This window comes from Myodes glareolus, chromosome X, assembly GCF_982192425.1.
Source record: "Myodes glareolus chromosome X, mMyoGla1.1, whole genome shotgun sequence".
Taxonomy (NCBI): domain Eukaryota; kingdom Metazoa; phylum Chordata; class Mammalia; order Rodentia; family Cricetidae; genus Myodes; species Myodes glareolus.
The window spans coordinates 51,509,032-51,519,565 of NC_142053.1; the positions used below are offsets into that span (position 1 = coordinate 51,509,032).

The 10,534-nt window shown below is 43.6% G+C and overlaps 1 pseudogene; it reads left to right on the plus strand.

Moving 5' to 3' along the window:
• Positions 1 to 9,937: 9,937 nt before the first annotated feature.
• On the plus strand, positions 9,938 to 10,223 carry LOC125415685 (small ribosomal subunit protein eS21 pseudogene; annotated as a pseudogene).
• The last annotated feature ends 311 nt before the right edge of the window (positions 10,224 to 10,534 follow it).

Consider the following 10,534-nt stretch of genomic DNA (forward strand, 5'->3'; position numbering starts at 1 on the left):
AAGGTAGCACAGTACTGTAATCCCAGCATCCGGTAAACAGAGGCAGTTGTAGCCCAGGTTTGAAAGCAGCCTGTTCTACATAGTGAGTTTCAGGCCAGCCAGCGACTTAGGAGACACTTTTTTTCCCCTAAAAGATGGGTTGGGAAAAGGTATTCTAAAATAATCTCATATAAAATATTCTTCTTAAAGTGCATTTCAAATTTCCATAAGGCACAGAGCAGAGATATTAATTATTTAGAAGCTAACCATCTTATAGTTATCAGTACCAGGTGATTTTCAGGCGTTAGTTTGGACTGAAAAGTTGCAAAGCCGACCTCAGGAGAAGTGCAGAGACTTGATAATTCTACTACCGGCCTGAAATCCTGGATATGTTCTTGTCCTCTAAAAGTGTTTTGCACTGAAGCATACAGGGTGGAAAACTCTCAACAACAGTTAATTGTCATCTTCAAATTATTCAGATAGAAGGAAGGTAGGAAGTATTTGGGTAGGAATAACAAGCTTTTACTTATTAAAATTAAATGTATGTTACCTGGAAAATGTTTCCAAACCGAAGTAATCAGAACTTTGAAGATCCAAACCTGAAAGTGACTGAGAATCAACATCTTAAGCCATTATTTGAACTACAAGTATTTAGGAAAGAGGACACACACACACACACACACACACACACACACACACACACACGCACGCACCATGAATGAATGTTAAAAAGAAGAAAAGTGAAGTACCTCCCTTGAAATACATGGGAAGATTATTGTTTAAACCAGGAGGGAAGCCGGCAGGGGAATCTCTGTGAGCTTGAGGCCAGCCTGGTCTACAGAGTGAGTTCCAGGACAGGCTCCAAAGCTACAGAGAAACCCTGTCTTGAAAGAAAAAAAAACAGGAGGGAAATTACTATTAATTATATATACAAAAAACCGAGAGTTCTGCTCAGACCACCGGAGAGGAAAGATATAAGCTGGCCTGCTGGAAAAGCTGTCCCTATTTCAGTGCTGTGGAGTTCTATCCAGAGTGCTGAGGAGTTCTGTCCAGAGAATGCTGAGGAGTCCCATCCAGAGAGGAAGAGATGGGCAGGCGCCAATGCAAGAATTTCTCCAACAACCTGAAAGGCAATATGACATCACCAGAATCCAGGGATCATGAAACTAGAAGAATTGAACACCCTACTCCAGAAGAAATAGAAGAAATCAACCTTAAGCGGAACTTTATGAAAATAATAGAGGAACTTAAACAGGAGGTGAAAATCTGTGGTAAATAAATGAAAGAGAAGTACAGCAAAAATATTGAAGAAATGGAAGAGACATATAACAAAATGTTTGAAGAAATGAGTAAATCCGTAAATGAAACCCTGGGAAACCAAGAAAAAACAATCAAACAGGTAACGGAAACAGTTCAAGATTTGAAAACTGAAATGGAGGCAATGAAGAAAACACAAACCAAATGCCAGCTGGCTATGGAAAATCTAAGTAAACAAACAGAGACTTCAGAAACAAGCATAACCAATAGAATACAAGAGATAGAAGAACGAATCTCAGACTCTGAAGACACCATAGAGAAAATAAACGCTCTGACCAAAGAAAATAGCAAATCCAACAAATTCTCATCACAAAACATTCAGGAAATGTGGGACACAATAAAAAAAAACAAATCTAAGAATAATAGGGATAGAAGAAGGAGAATAATTGCAGATCAAAGGCCCAGAAAATATATTCAACAAAATTAAAGGAGAAAATTTCCCCAACCTAAAGAACGATATCCCTATGAAGGTTCAAGAAGCATACAGAACACCGAATAGACTGGATCAAAAAAAAAAAACATCCCCTCGCCATATAATAATCAAAACACAAAACATTCAGATTAAAGAAAGAATATTAAGAGCTGCAAAGGAAAAAGGTCAAGTAACTTATGAAGGTAAACCTATCAGACTTACACAGAACTTCTCTATGCAAACCAGAATGAATGCCAGAAGGTCCTGGATAGAGGTACTGCAGAAACTAAGAGACCATGGATGCAAGCCCAGACTACTATACCCAGCCAAGCTATCATTCACTATCAACGGAGAAAACAAAATATTCCAGGATAAAAACAAATTTAAACAATACGTAGCCACAAATCCAGCCTTACAGAAAGTAATAGTAGGAAAATCACAACCCAAGGAATCCAACATTGCCAATACTGCCTACAATAACTCAGACATCTAGCGACCCTTCACAACCACAACTCAAAGAAGGGAAACAAACACACTCTACTACCCCCACCCCCCCAAAAGAAAGAAAAAGAAAATAACCGGAGTCAACAACCACTGGTCATTAGTATCACTTAATATCAATGGACTCAATTCACTGGAGAACTACCAGAACATCCAGGAAGAGCTAATACCTATACTCCTTAATGTATTTCACAATATAGAAACAGAAGAGTCATTGTCAAACTCCTTTTATGAACCTACAGTTACTCTGATATCAAAACCACACAAAGACACAACCAAGAAAGAGAATTACAGGCCAATCTCACTCATGAACATCGACGCGAAAATTCTCAATAAAATACTGGCAAACCGAATCCAAGAACACATTAGAAAAATTATCCATTATGATCAAGTAGGCTTCATCCCAGCGATGCAGGGCTGGTTCAACATACGCAAATCTATCAATGTAATCCATCATATAAATAAACTGAAAGAAAAAAACCATATGATCATTTCATTGGATGCTGAAAAAGCATTTGACAAAATTCAACACCCCTTTATGATAAAGGTGTTGGAGTGATTGGGGATACAAGGATCATACCTAAATATAATAAAAGCTATTTACAGCAAGCTGACAGCCAACATCAAATTGAATGGAGAGAAACTCAAAGCCATTTCACTAAAATCAGGAACACGACAAGGCTGTCCACTCTCTCCATACCTCTTCAATATAGTGCTTGAAGTTCTAGCAATAGCAATAAGACAACATAAGGGGATCAAGGGGATTTGAATTGGAAAGGATGAAGTTAAACTTCCGTTATTTGCAGACGATATGATAGTGTACATAAGCGACCCCAAAAACTCTACCAAAGAACTCCTACAGCTGATAAACACCTTTAGTAATGTGGCAGGATACAAGATCAACTCCAAAAAATCAGTGGCCCTCCTATACACAAAGGATAAAGAAGCAGAGAGGGAAATCAGAGAAACATCACCTTTCACGATAGCCACAAATAGCATAAAATATCTTGGGGTAACTCTAACCAAGGAAGTGAAAGACCTATTTGACAAGAACTTTAAGTCTTTGAAGAAAGAAATTGAGGAGGATACCAGAAAATGGAAAGATCTCCCTTGCTCTTGGATTGGGAGGATCAACATAGTAAAAATGGCAATTTTACCAAAAGCAATCTATAGATTCAATGCAATCCCCATCAAAATCCCATCAAACTTCTTCACAGACCTTGAGAGAACAATAATCTCTGGCGATGGATGGAGATAGAGACAGAGACACACATTGGAACACTGGACTTAACTCCCTATGTCCAAATGAGAAGCAGATGGAGGGAGAACGTGAGCAAGGAAGGCAGGGTCAGAGGGAACCCTCATTGGATGATGGATGGAAATAGAAACGGAGACCCACATAGGAGCACTGGACTGAGCCCCCAAGGTCCAAATGAGGAGCAGAAGGAGGGAGAACATGAAGAAGGATGTCAGGACCGCGAGTAGTGCGTTCACCCACTGATACATGGGGACTGATCTAATGAGAGCTCACCAAGGCCAGCTGGACTGGGACTGAATGAGAATGTGATCAAACTGGAGTCTCTGAATGTGGCTGACATGGGAGCTGACTGAGAAGCCATTGTCAATGGCACTGGGTCTTGCTTTGTCTGCATGTACTGGCTTTTTGGGATCCTAGTCTGTTTGGATGCTCACCTTCCTAGACCTGGAGGGAGGGGGGAGGACCTTGAACTTCCCACAGGGCAGGAAACCCTGACTGCTCTTAGGACTGGAGAGGGAGGAGGAGAGGGAGTGCGGGGAATGCGAGGGTATTGGGAGGAGGGGAGAAAGTGGATATTTTTAAAAATAAATAAGTAAAAAAAAAACCCAGAGGAACAGACCTTATTTTGAATTGTTTTCAATCAACAGACATTTCCCTTATGCTGTAATCATGTAGCGTTGTGCCTAGTACTGGGAATGCTGCTATGGGCACAAGTGGCTCTGCTGGGGAGTTTTATCCAATGACTTAGGTCAGCTTTTATTACTTTCACAGTTGTTGAAGACTTCAAGGTAAAGAACACTGTCTATACAGAGTCTTTAACTGTGCTTCCTGATGTGAGAATCCAGGTTGGTCTCATTTTAATTGCTGTAGCCCAGGGCCTCCCACTGATACAAGAGGAAAAGTTGGTACAAACTGGCCCACACAGTTTGGCCAGGCGTTCTCAAACCTTGAATGGACAAATGCTCGGGAGGAAATTGCTATCTCGATACAAATCTCATCATAAACCCCCTTTCTGGGAAAACAGTGCAAGAGATTTCAGGAGGCAGGATTTATTTGCACCTTCCGTACTGTCCTTCTCAATTTTTCAAGGCAAGCCCTCAGCCCAGCATCTCCTTCTTAGCAAATGTATTCTCACTTGCTTTCACATTCTCACTTGCTTTCGAGGCGCCTTCACACAAGAGTACCTTAATTTCTCATGTGAGACCGACAGATGGCCCAAGTCTCTTAGGAAAAGGTTGAGAACAGGATTCCAGCCCTATTCTTCCAAGAATTGTACTTTTTTCTGCTGGGAGACACCTGATTTAAAGGAAGGAACTGCAGGGACTTTCAGTCACCCAGCACCCTTCATTTTACACAGGAGGGAGCCCGGGTTTGGGACAGTGCGACGACCTGTCTAAGATGGCATGCAGAGTTCTCTCAGGAAAAGGCAAGCCTCTGTGTGATTCTGTTGCTCCCCTGGAGCCAAATACTGCCCAGTGAGGAGCAGTACACCACAGCCCAGTTATAACTCCTTAGTGTTTATCCCCCTCCATCTGCCCAGAATACTTTCTTTTCTTCTTTTTTTTTCTTTGATTTTTATGAGCTCTACATTTTTCTCTGCTCCCCTCCCTGCCTCTTCCCTCACCCCTTCATCCCTCCCCCAAGGTCCCTATGCTCCCAATTTACTCAGGAGTTCTTGTCTTTTTCCACTTCCCATGTATTAGATCTCTATATGTCTCTCTTAGGGTTATCATTGTTGCCTAGGTTCTCCAGGATTGTGATTTGTGGGCTGGTTTTCTTTGCTTTATGTTTAAAAACCACCTATAAGTAAGCACATGTGATAGTTGTCTTTCTGTATTGGAGTTACCTCAGTCAAAATGATGTTTTCTAGCTCCATCCAGGCAGAATGCTTTCTTTTTTAATATTTATTTATTTATTTATTATGTATACAGTATTCTGAGGGCACCAGACCTCATTACAGAGGGTAATGAGCCACAATGTAGTCGCCGGGAATTGAACTCAGGACCTTTGGAAGAGCAGGCAATGATCTTAACCACTGAGCCATCTGTCCAGCCCCAGAATGCTTTCTTTAAAGAGACTGGAATCTCCTCCCCAAGATTAGGTACTGGGCCACTTTATCTCTAAGAAAAGTAAGCAGTTTCTCCTGAAGACATGCAGTATGGTGTCCATTCTCCACTTCTGAACAGCAGGGCCTTGAGAGAGTGATACAATTTGGACCCTCCTCACAAAAGGCTGAGTGTGCTTCCCCTTACTTCTCCCAATCCCTTGGAAAGCTGTGTCTCTCAAGTGGCACCACAACACGTAAGCAGGAGCCAGGTCTGGGCTTGTGCCGAATTAACGTTCTTGTAAAGTGGGCGAATAGTTTGGAAACTGTCATTATACAATTTGCAATCATGTTGAAATATGGTTATTTATGCTTTGTCTTGATCAGTGCGCATAGGTCTGTAGGGCTTCCCACGCAAAGCATAGATCTTAAGGAGACTAGAGTCCCGACATGGGCATGCAAATATTTTTAGACTCTAGGAATACGAAAAGACTCCTGAAACATACTCTGTTGTGCTTCGCAGACAAAGAGACACAAGTGATTGAAGAGGCGGCATACAGACAAGGGTAGCATGATTGTTATAGCTGGACCCTCCAGAAACATAGTCGACACAGAAAACTAGGGCCTCTGAAGAATGCACTGTTCCAATATAATTTTCCATTTCAGGACTAAGCCATTAGGGTTAAGAACACTGGCTGCTCGGCCAGAAGACCCAGGCTTGATTCCCAGCACCCACATACCAGCTTACAACTGTCTGTAACTCCAATTCTAGGGGACCCAACACCAATGTACATTTTTAAAAAAGGAATAAAAGTCAACAAAATAATGTAATATCCGAAAAATATACAGTATCAGTACTGAAATTCTTTGCCTCTTTCTTTCCCTCCAATGATGGGTGCACAATCTCTGCAGTTAGGGGCACATCTCATCATGCCCTGGGTACTTTTAGAATAATCTCATCACACAGTTGTTAGTACGGGACTATCATTTTGTTCCCTGACACCACAAAAAAAAATGAGAACGGGGGGGAGGGGGAGTAATGGGATACATGTGACATGAAAGCAAGAGAGAGAGAGAGAGAGAGAGAGAGAGAGAGAGAGAGAGAGAGAGAGAGAGACTACCTGGGGAAAAGGAAGGGAATGAGCTAGAAGGAGCAGTGGGTTTGAGGAGGGCAGGAGGGGCTGAGAAGAAGTAGAACAAAGTATAATATGCTACATATGGATGAAACTTCCATCACAACACTCATTACTTTATATAATCATTTAAAATTAATTTTAAAAAATTATAAACATTACCCTGGTGCTTAACTGCCTTTTGGGAACGTGTTCCCCATGCTGTATGACCTCACCCAGTCTTGACTGAAGGGGAAGAGCTCAGTCCTGCCTCAACTTAATGTGCCATGCTTTGTGCAAGCCCATGGCAGGCCTGCCGCTTTCTGAATGGACATGGAGGAGGAATGGATGTGGACAGGGGTGGATGGGAGTCCCGGGAGGGAGGGAAGTAAAACTGTGGTCAGTTTGTAAAATAAATGAAAAAATGCTAATTAAATTAAATTTTTTTTAAAAAATTAAAAAGTATAAACATGTTCAAAGAAAGAAGTTCCTGAAGAATAAATATCTAAAAATTCCGTAAGGGTGTTAAGAATCATTTACTAAAATAGACATTTGGCTCACACCTATAATCCAGCACTCAGGACAGTGAGGCAAATGAGTTCAGGGACAGCCTGAGCTACATACTAATTCCATGCCAGTCCAACTACAGAGTAAGACACAGGACAAATAAACACACAAAAGAGGTAATTTATTGAGAGGTCATTTCTTTGGTCCCTAAAATCACCTGCTTCTTATATTCCAAACAAATGTGACAGAAATTGGGGATGGCAATAGCACTCGAGAAGCAGTTAATAAAATGGAAACACAGTCAGCCTGCATTGCAAGTTATAATCACTTCCCCGGAGCCTTTATGTTTGTAAACTGCCCCAAGCCTTTACAGTCTCAGTTTCTGTCAATACGAGGAAAGTTGCCAGATACAGCGGGTTGTCCCTGTAATCCCAGCATCTGAGAGACTGAGTTAGGAAGGCCCTGTCCATGGGGCCCACCTGAGCTATACAGTGAGTTCCAGGCCAGCCAGGCCTAGTGTGAAACTGTCTGAAAAGAAAAGATGGAATATTACTCTTTAAAAAATAAGAACAATATAAAGCAAAGCTTTAATTTTAAGATGACTCTCAAGAAACAAGTCAGATTCAAAGCTAGGCTGGTGCCTGTGGCTGAATCTATCTCATGCAAACTTCTGAAGTTTCTGAGCTACTGAGGAGCAATGGGGAAGCTCTCAAAACTCAGTGAAACTACCAAATGAACAGGCAAAAAATATCCACAAAAAAAAAAACACTTGGTCGTCTTAACTAGAAGAGAAAGTACTTTATTAAAATCTAACTGCCAAGCCACAGTTCCTCATCAGGCCTTTTGACTTGGGCGGGCAGAAATCAACCAGCGGCCCCACCCCACCCTCCACTCCCCCACCCCCACTCCGTGCGCTGCGCGCACCTCTGGTCAGCATCATTATTGTGAGAGAATACAGGGTGGGGCTTGGGAGAAAGAGGCAGAATGGTTCATGACCTGGGGAGAGGGGCAGATCTTAGCGGGTAACACTGGTAAGGAACCAGCTGATGTGGATGGCCTGCTTGCTACCCAGGTCTATGATGATGTCCAGGTACGAATGTGACACCATAGGGGTCGTGCCGATCTGAGAGGCCTGTACTGCCACCAGGGACCAAGTGGTGTCCGGGCCTGAAATACTGCCAAGGATCTTGTCTGAGTCCATGGTCCAATCACAGGCAGAGTCTGTGTCGACAGCCTTGGCCATGTTGTCACCTAGGGCCCCTCGGATGTCAGGGGTCTGGACGACCACCTAGAACTGTGCTAATATCCCATGTCTCTGCCGGAGGCACACAGAGCTGAGGGGCCTGCACTACCACCCAGGGCCATGGCATCGTCTGGGCTTGGGCTGCTGCCAAAGATGTCCAGGTCTGTGGCGTGTGGAATCTGCGATCTTTGTTGAAGTTTGTAGCTCCTATCCCAGGGCAGTAAGGACAGAGCTATACAGAATGGCCCCGCCCCGCCCCTCACCGGCTGCAGCACTAGGGAGAACTGGTCTTGCCCCTCACCAACTGCCACACCTACTGTAGGCTTGGAAAAGCTGCTCCCAGGGTCACAAGAATGGGGGAGCTGACCCTGTTCTTCACTGGCTACAGCACTCCGGAGAACAGGTCTCTCAACTCATGCACCCGGGCATCACAGGAGAGCAGACCCTGCTGGAAGTGGGGCTAGGTGATCCAGAACCTGTGTGGGGGACCTGAGGCCACCCCTCATCTACTGACCTTCCCTCCTCACTCCCTCTCCCCTCCCTGCCTGTAGCAGTAACAGAGCCGACCCGGAGATTGGAGATCCTGAGATTGGGAGAGCTGGAGAGGGGGCCTTACACTTTATCTGTGCAGCACAGCAGGGCTCACCCTCATTATGGGCTGGAATGTAGGTAAGATGGCCCTGAGGGCAGGAGAGCAGGAGAGCTGACATACCCCCACTCCTATGCTCCCTACAGCAATCAGGAGAAAAGGCTCTGTTCCTTGCCTGGGGAAATGGGAGAGCTGGCCCTGGAGGGGTGAGTGCAGGTCAGCAGGACCAGGGGCAGGAGAGCAGGAGAACTGGTTCTGTTCCTTGCTGCCGGCCTCATTGGGTGAGCTAGCCAGCACAGTGCTGGAGAGCTCGCCCTGGTGGTGGTGATGAGGGAGAGCTGGCGGGCTGACCAACACAGCCACTACCCAGTCCCAGATCCGGGGATATGAGTTAGCCCACCCCAGTATCCACCTTATCCATAAACCGCAGGAGCATGTGAAGGGGCTGGACCTACAGATCCAAAGCTGCAGGATCTCCATGACACAGGACAACATCAGGATATCAAAGAGGAGCCCCAGTGAGGGCACAGTATCCATAGCGTAACAGAACACTTAAAAAATATATGAACTAAAGGGTGTATTGGGTAATTTACTAGGCCACTCTACAGCTTCCACACCAGGAATTTTCATTCATAGTCTCTCTCTCTCTCTCTCTCTGTGTGTGTGTGTGTGTGTGTGTGTTTGATTTTTTACTTGTTTAAATTTTGTCTTGTTTTTGTGGACGGTTGCAAGGGCAAATGTGAGTGGGTAGGGAGATGAGTGGGATCAGGATGCACGATGTGACATCTACAAAGAATCAATAAAAAACTTTAAAACAATACTCTGATGACGAGGGAAAGAAAAACAGAAATTTAAAATAATTACCCTATAAATGAAAAATGTGTAAGCAAAGATAAATATAACAAGAGGAATAAAAATATAAATATAAAACTTACTCTGCGCTCCCGCGGCCTAGCGAGCAGGCAGGACCTCAACATGCAGAACGAGTTCGTGGACCTGTACGTGCTGCGGAAATGCTCCGCGAGCAACCGCATCATTGGTGCCAAGGACCACGCGTCCATCCAGATGAACGTGGCCAAGGTTGACAGGGTCACAGGTCGGTTTAATGGCCAGTTTAAAACCTACGTTATCTGCGGGGCCATTCGCAGGATGGGCGAGTCAGATGATTCTATTCTCCGATTGGCTAAAGCTGATGGAATTGTCTCCAAGAACTTTTGACCAGAAGAGATCGGGGGAAATCTGTCATAAATAAAAGTGAGGAAAAGTAATATATATATATATATATATATATATATATATATATATATATATATCTTAAAAACACTAAATTTCAATTTTAAAAAGATTTCTAGCTAGTCTCTTTGTTTTGTTTTAAGATAGGGTCCTCATTTTGTAGTCGTAGAATGCAGTTACCCCCACCCCAGTCTCCCAAGTGCTTCAATTACAGGTATGTGCCAACATTCCCAGCTTCAAATTCTACTGAACTTTTTTCTCTTTTTTGAGACAGGGCCTCTATTTAGCTCAGGTTTACCCACACCTCACTGAGTAACCCAGGCTGGTTTTGAACTTGAA